The 8,146-nt window shown below is 41.1% G+C and overlaps 1 pseudogene; it reads right to left on the bottom strand.

Moving 5' to 3' along the window:
• Window positions 1-547: 547 nt before the first annotated feature.
• On the bottom strand, window positions 548-7,968 carry LOC120574903 (annotated as a pseudogene).
• Between the last annotated feature and the right edge of the window lie 178 nt (window positions 7,969-8,146).

Here is an 8,146-nt window from a genome sequence, read left to right as displayed (position 1 = left end):
ATGTTTTTGGATTAATATTACTGCTGCATTAATGTGTATGTTTCATTTTACTGTTTACTGTTTTAATGTTTTTTCAATATTTCTTTTGTCAATGTTTGTTTGGTAGAAAGGACTTGACATTTTGTGTTTGCATTCATTTATTTGTTTGATGAATGAATAAAACATATAATAAAAATAATTAAATATAAAAATCTGTGTATAACTAGTATCAACCCCAAAAACTGATGAAACAACAGAATGGTCATCAACAACTTATATCTAAATGTACAAGGCCCTCATACACTTTTAACCATGTATATAAATTAATCAATAATTTCTTATTTGGATTTATGACTAGATAAACTTACCTGAGGATTCATTTGAAATGCAGCTCAGCGCTGAGCTGCATTTCAAATGAATCCTCAGGTTACCAGATTTCAGATGATGTTTAATATTTAGTCAGTCTCCGAGCCTCAGTTGTTCTTACTTGCATATAAAAGTTTATTAAAAAACAAAACAGCTGGAGCTGCTTCCGCCCCACCCCCACCCCTCACCCCCTCAACCCGACCCTGGATATGCCGATGGCGATGGATGTATTACAAAAGAAATTATTTTCAAAGAAGCTTTTGTTACAGCTCATATATATGGCCACAAATATACCAAAAACTTAAAGTACATCACATTCACTCAGCTTTATACATTGGCTATCATTCCTGCAGAGGACACAGAGACACTGAGGAACCAGGGCAGACCATAAACCCAGGATAAAGAGGTTGAGTGAATGTGGTGTTGAAGGTGTGGAGGTGGATCAGTGAGGGGGGAAACTTTTGTAGAAGGACAGAGTGCCAGCAGGACAGTCCACATACACTGCTACTCTGTTAGAGACAGAGGGGGAGTAGGAGGGCTGTTTCTCTGTTATTGTGCCAGACAGAGTAACCATCATCCGAGCAGAACAGACTCCAGGACTGATCATTACATCCAAACCTACAGTCTTCACTGGCTCCTCTCCTCCTGATTCCTCTGTAACTCACTGATATTTCAACCCTTCCTCTCATCTCGACCTCCCAGTAACAGCGACCAGTCAGACCATTTCTACACAGCAGCTGAGGCCAGGAGTCAAATCTGTCTGGATGACCAGGATATGACTGATCCTTTCTCACATGTGTCACCTTCCTGTTGTTGTCAGACAGTTTTAGTTTTCTGTTTACTGTGTTTGTGTCCAGTTCCAGTTTACAGACATCTGATGGAGAGTACAGGACACAATACGGCTGCAGGTTATCATCTGATGATATATTAACAACTAGGGATGCACCAAAACCCATTGGGCTTTTTGATGGGGTTCGGTTTCTGCCGAACCTTAGAATTTTTTCCCACTGAACCCTACTCGGCTGCTGCTGGTTAGCGAACGTCAGCTTTCTAATTTCACCCACCCAACATGCCTTCTGTAGTGGAATGGCTTTGAATGATGACCAAAAACGCTTGTCTTTTACTGTGAACATTTACTGTGCAATATGTTGCAGTTTTACACACAAGAAAGTGAACAACTTAAGCTTGACGGACATGTGTTGCCTGTAGTGTCTCACATTCATCTCAGTAAGCTTGCAAGACTACACAACAGACTACTTCCATGTAGGCTACTTCAAAATAAAAGCACTTCCTGTGACGGTTTGCGAAACATATCTGTCAAGCTTAAGTTGTTCACTTTCTTGTGTGTAAAACAGCAACATATTGAACAGTAAATGTTCACAGTAACTCCGGATTTCCACCAGATGCGTAACGGCTGCGGACCGGCTCCGCTGCGTGTCTGCTGCGTGCTCCGCTGTCCGTCAATACCCACCAGGTCCGGATTTGTTGCGGCACGGCTGCGGCCATGACTAACAGCTGCAGTCATGAGGACCCACAAGTTCTCGCGAATTCAGGTAGAATAGAACCACAAAACCAACAACAGTTAGTTTCCATCCAGAGGAGTAGAGGAGAAGTTTTCACGGTGTAGTGCAGGGAAATATGATCCGCCGTGAGCACGGTGTATTTTATTTAGTTTCTGTGCTCGACTTCCTGTCCTGCACTATCAGCCGTGTGCTGAATTGCTGCGGAGCTCTCCGGTGTCCGGCAAAAATAGAAGCTCTGCGTATCTGCTCCGGAGGGCTGCGGACCGCCGGAGCTGGACGGAGTCGGAACACAGCCGTTATGCAGTCAGTGGAAATACACGCATTGACTTTAATGGAAACCTAATGACTCCGCCGCCGTTTCGGAGCCATTATGCAGCCGTTACGCATCTGGTGGAAATCCCCGGTAAAAGACAAGCGATTTTGTTCGTCATTCAAAGCCATTCCACTACAGAAGGCATGTTGGGTGGGTGAAATTAAAAAGCTTATTTACCGTTAAACAAATAAGGTTGTTTAAGGTCTGTTAAACAAATAAGGGTGTGTACCTTTTCACATATCCGCTGTAAATCAAGTACTGTAAATAATTTAAATAGTGAGTTTTAATTACACTAATTTACCATTTCCTTTAGACTGTTTTAAACTAAGCAACATGAATTTCTTATTTAAGTGCTTTAAACAAACATTTCACAACACCTTAATAATACACTGGTTAGCGAAAATTTGCCAAACAAAATTGTCACTCATCTGGCGATAGCGATGTGCTTTCCTATGATATGAAAAGAGCGTGTGAATTCAACATTAAGTTGTTACATTGAATTATTTTAGAGGCTGTGGATGTTGTTTACTTCATTAATGTGTTTACTGTGTTAATGGACTGATGATAGGAGTAGGATTCGGTATTCAGTTTCAGATTCGGCAGAATCTTAATATAGATTGGCCGAATAGCCCCAAGCCCCAAAAATCTGGAGTCGGTGCATCCCTATTAACAACTTTACTGATAACTACTGAAAGAAAATCATTGAAACATTCATTTCATATTCAGCTGTGAATGATGTTTAACAAACTTTAACATCAACAATCCAGTTATAACAATTCATTCACAACAAAAAATGTTTTATTATTAAGATTCTGTCTCCCAGCCTGTTTTCCATTTCCACCTGATCACCTGCAGCTGTCTCTTAAACCATGTGTATGCTGGTCTGAAGTCAGTGTGATGTGCACACCTTCTATTTATAGAAATACCAGTTTATGAGTGAAAGTATTTGTGCGTTTGTGTCCTAGAACTGGTCCCATGTCTCCATTCAAGGAGGAACTGGAAGGTAAATCCACCTCAACTCACTTTATTCTACTTTTCAACATCTTTGTGACATTAATTATATTGTGTAGGTTTTAAACACTAAGTTATTAAAACATCTGGAGAAGAAAACTGAAGAAACACATCAACTTATATCTGTCAAACTTACACTCTGTCAAGTCGGATTCATAGAAGGCAACAACAGTCTGGGTATCATTGGATAATCTGTAATTCATTTTTAATTAAAAAATGAAACACATTTTTTTTGTTTGTTTCAAAAGAAAAAAAGGAGAAAAAAAAACTGTTTCTGGTGTCAAACAAAAAACGTTTTTTTTCTTCTTTTTTGGCAATTCCTTTTGGATTGAAGAATGAAATAGTCTGTGTTCAATTTGTTTGATCATTTGAAACCAAAGACGGAAGTCACATGAGTTTTTAGATTTTTGAGTTAGTATAAAATCAAATGGTCTGCGGTTTGTTTTTTGTTTCCAAGCGAAAAACGAGAAAACCAAATTCAAAACACATTTTGTTATGTGCAAGTTCATATTTTTGTTGTTTCTTTTGAAGAAAGAAATCAAGTAAGATGACATGAAGTAAAAATAAATAAAAGCATCGGGGAGTTGAATTCTAACGTCTTTCCAGCCACACTGAAAGAAACTCTCTGGAGAAATGAATCATCGTACTTCAGTTAAGAAAATGTACAAATCTAGTGCAACATGCAGCTGAGTTCTCATGAATCAAACTTTAAACACACTCACACTTCCTCACACCAGGTCTCATTCTCTGTTGTCCACCATGGTCCATCCTGCAGGAAGAAACAAAGTCAGAATAAACTTCATACACCTTCACTCAGATCCTCCATTAATCATGAACCAGAGTTCATCAGTTAGTGACAGAGAAACAGTGGGAGAGCGGCTGTTGTCTGTCCATATGTCCATACCTGAGAGTGTCCAGTCTCCAGTTTGGATCCTTAAGTCCAGCTGACAGCAGCTTCACTCCTGAGTCTCCTGGATGATTGTAGCTCAGATCCAGCACTCTCAGATGGGAGGGGTTTGAGCTCAGAGCTGAGGCCAGAGAAGTACAGCCTTCCACTGAGACCAGACAGAATGACAGACTACACACACACACACAAACACACACACACATACACACACACCAGCCAGATGAGGTTCACTCTGACATACCGGAGGTTCTTAAGATGGGGTAGTGGGAAGTGTGCTCCAACTATTGCTTATCACAAAGCTTATGCTAACTCCTTCAGTACAACATGGCTGCCACATTTAACCCTGTGAAAACCAAGCCATTTGTTAACGTTTTGCTCTTGTTCATGTTACTACTGGCACTGGCCCTGTCTGCACACTTGCAAAAACAAGCACCAGAAGCAGGAATAGCTCCTAAATGTCTTTTAAGCAGTATCAGGCATAATTTACGGGGGGATAGTAATTAAAACTGGCCAGTTCAAACCCCTGAGTATCTTATCATAATGTGAAAGAAAGATATTAACTGTTATAAAACATGATAAGTGGTTGACTTTCTAAATGCAATGTAATTGGCAAGCAAAGTAAAAACAAATTTCACACAGTATACTCAATATTTTATTATTTTTCTGTCCTTCTATTGTCGTTAGCTGTGATGACCCAGCGCCGCCTCGCTCCGCCCCCTCTCCTTTTGCACATGGACTATGGACTGTCTGACTACCTCTGAGCAGTTTATTAATGCACCTCAACAATGCACTATAGATCATACTGCATTCTGTTATTATAATATACTATTATATGGACTATAGACTGTCTGATTTCTCCGAACTCTTTGTACGTTATTTTCTAATGCACTTTAATAATGGACTTAACATGATCATACTGAATTCTGTGTTTTTTGTCTTTTTTATGCACTGCTATAAAGGAAAGCCACTTTTAATGATTGCACTACTGGTTAGATGTTAAAGTTCATGTGTTCTCCCATACTGTACTTTTCATATGAGATATATATATATATATATATATATATATATATATATATATATATATATATATATATATATATATATATATATATATAATTAGACTACACCCTCAGTGGAGATCTCACCCCCTCAATGTTAAACCCAGAGTTACGCCCTTGAGCAGTATAACACAGTGATTATAGCATAAAACATAAAAAAGGAAAAACAAAAGTCAAGCCTACTGTCGGCTGGTTCTAGCGAGACGCATCAAGAACGAATTTTGAGAAACCAACGACAAAAACCTTTTTTTCAGCTCCTTTCTAGGGTAAGTGGTCTTTCTTTGGCGGTGTTTTAAACAAAACATGCATTTACGGTTAGGAGGGTACAGCATCATAAGTTTGTTTAATTTCCATTGTTACACAAACACTAACCTGAGAGTTTCCAGTCTGCAGTGTGGACTCTTCAGTCCAGCTGACAGCTGCTTCACTCCTGAATCCTGCAGCTCGTTGTTACTCAGGTCCAGCTCTCTCAGACTAGAGGACTGGGAGCTGAGAACCGAGGACAGAGCTTCACAGCTTCTCTCTGACAGGTTACAGCCACTCAGCCTGAAGAGGAATCAGCAATACATGAGAAACAAAAGTTATTTATTTTCTGAATAAAGAAAAACTCCATTTAATCTGGATAGTTGTGTGTGCACGTACAGAGCTTTGTTGGAGGCTTTGACCACTGGCAGCAGCCTCAGAAGAGCCTCCTCTGAAGCAGAGTATTTCTTCAGGTCAAACACGTCCAGATCTTTTTCTGATGACAGTAAGAAGAAGACCAGAGCTGACCACTGAGCAGGAGACAGTTTATCTGTGGAGAGACTTCCTGAACTCAGGGACTGTTGGATCTGCTCCACTAGAGAATGATCATTCAGTTCATTCAGACAGTGGAACAGATTGATGCTTCTCTCTGCAGACAGATTCTTATTGATCTTCTTCTTGATGTACTCAACTGTTTTCTGATTGGTCTGTGGGACACTTCCTGTCTGTTTCAGCAGACCTCGTAGGAGAGTCTGATTGGACTGCAGTAAAAGACCCAAAAGGAAGCGGAGGAACAAGTCCAGATGTCCATTTGGACTCTGTAAGGCCTTGTCCACAGCACTCTGGTAGAAACTTGTTTTGTCTCTGAAGATAGACAGCCTGGATGTTTTTTGTTCTTCTGTAAGCAGGTTGGCTCCGGAGTTGATTAATGTCAGATGGACATGAAGAGCAGCCAGAAACTCCTGAACACTCAGATGGACGAAGCAGAACACCTTGTACCCCTGGTACAGTCCTCTCTCCTCTTTAAAGATCTGTGTGAACACTCCTGAGTACACTGAGGCTTCTTTGATATTGATGCCACACTCTGTCAAGTCTGATTCATAGAAGATCAGGTTGCCTTTCTGCAGCTGCTCAAAAGCCAGTTTTCCCAGAGACTCGATCATCTTCCTGCTCTTTTTATTCCAGTGTGGATCTGTCTCAGCCCCTCCATCATACTTGATGTTCTTCACTTTGGACTGAACCACCAGGAAGTGGATGTACATCTCAGTCAGGGTCTTGGGCAGCTCTCCTCCCTCTCTGGTCTTCAACACGTCCTCCAGAACTGTAGCAGTGATCCAACAGAACACTGGAATGTGACACATGATGTGGAGGCTTCGTGATGTCTTGATGTGGGAGATGATTCTGCTGGCCTGCTTCTTGTCTCTGTATCTCTTCCTGAAGTACTCCTCCTTTTGTGGGTCAGTGAACCCTTTGACCTCTGTCACCATGTCAACACACTCAGGAGGGATCTGATTGGCTGCTGCAGGTCGTGTGGTTATCCAGAGGCGAGCAGAGGGAAGCAGTTTTCCCCTGATGAGGTTTGTCAGCAGCACACCCACTGAGGTGGACTCTGTAACATCAGTCAGGATCTCAGTGTTTTGAAAGTCTAGAGGAAGTCGACACTCATCCAGACCGTCAAAGATGAACACGACCTCTTCAAACCTGCACATTCCTGCTTCTTTGGTTTCACTAAAGAAGCAATCAACAAGTTCTACCAAGCTGTACTTTTCCTCTTTCAGCACATTCAGCTCTCTGAAGGTGAATGGAAATGTGAACTGGATGTCCTGGTTTGCTTCGTTTTCAGCCCAGTCCATAGTGAACTTCTGTGTTAAGACTGTTTTCCCGATGCCAGCCACTCCCTTTGTCATCACTGTTCTGATTGGTTCATCTCTTCCAGGTGAGGCTTTAAAAATGTCTTCTTGTCTGATTGTTGTATCTGGTCTGTATGGTTTCCTGGATGCTGTTTCAATCTGTCTCACCTCATGTTCATCATTGACCTCTGCAGTCCCTCCCTCTATGATGTAGATCTCTGTGAACATCTGATTCAGAAGGGTTGGGTTTCCTGCTTTAGCAATCCCCTCAAACACACACTGGAACTTCTTCTGCAGCTTAGATTTGAGCTTACGCTTACCGCCTTCAGCAAGACTTCCTAAACGAACACACAACAAAGAAGATTATTACTCAAAGAACATATTTTGACATCTAGTTTTCTCAAACAATATATGAATATATTTTGGTTCATTTCTTGAGACATTAGTAAATGTCCCATTTATCCAGCATGTTAAATCTTTAGGGATATCCTCTTACTGCTCTGCAGACGGTCAGCCAGCTCCTCCTGCTTCATTCTCCTCAGGAAGTGCTGTGTGATCTTCAGAAATGCCTCTCTGCTGCTCCTCCTCTGCTCTTCATCCTCACCGTCCAACACTTTCTCATCCTCGCTCTGACTCTCTAAGCATTCTGGGTAATCTGGACTCAGAACCTTCTGGATCTTCTTCAGCTCGTTCTTCACAAAAGTGCCAATGTTCTCCTCCAGCAGCTGGAATAGAAGATTATATGAATGACAAATCATACTGAAATTATGAAAGCAAACATCAGATCCATGTTGGACAGACTGACAATCCACTGGTCTAAAAAGTGCAGCATGGAGATGATTGTGAACAGAATATATGTAAAAGTAGTGGTTGCACATGTACAGACCATAAATATG

Source organism: Perca fluviatilis, chromosome 15 (genome assembly GCF_010015445.1).
Source record: "Perca fluviatilis chromosome 15, GENO_Pfluv_1.0, whole genome shotgun sequence".
Taxonomy (NCBI): domain Eukaryota; kingdom Metazoa; phylum Chordata; class Actinopteri; order Perciformes; family Percidae; genus Perca; species Perca fluviatilis.
The sequence above is the reverse complement of the archived record's forward strand: the minus strand, read 5'-3'. Positions and strand labels throughout refer to the sequence as shown.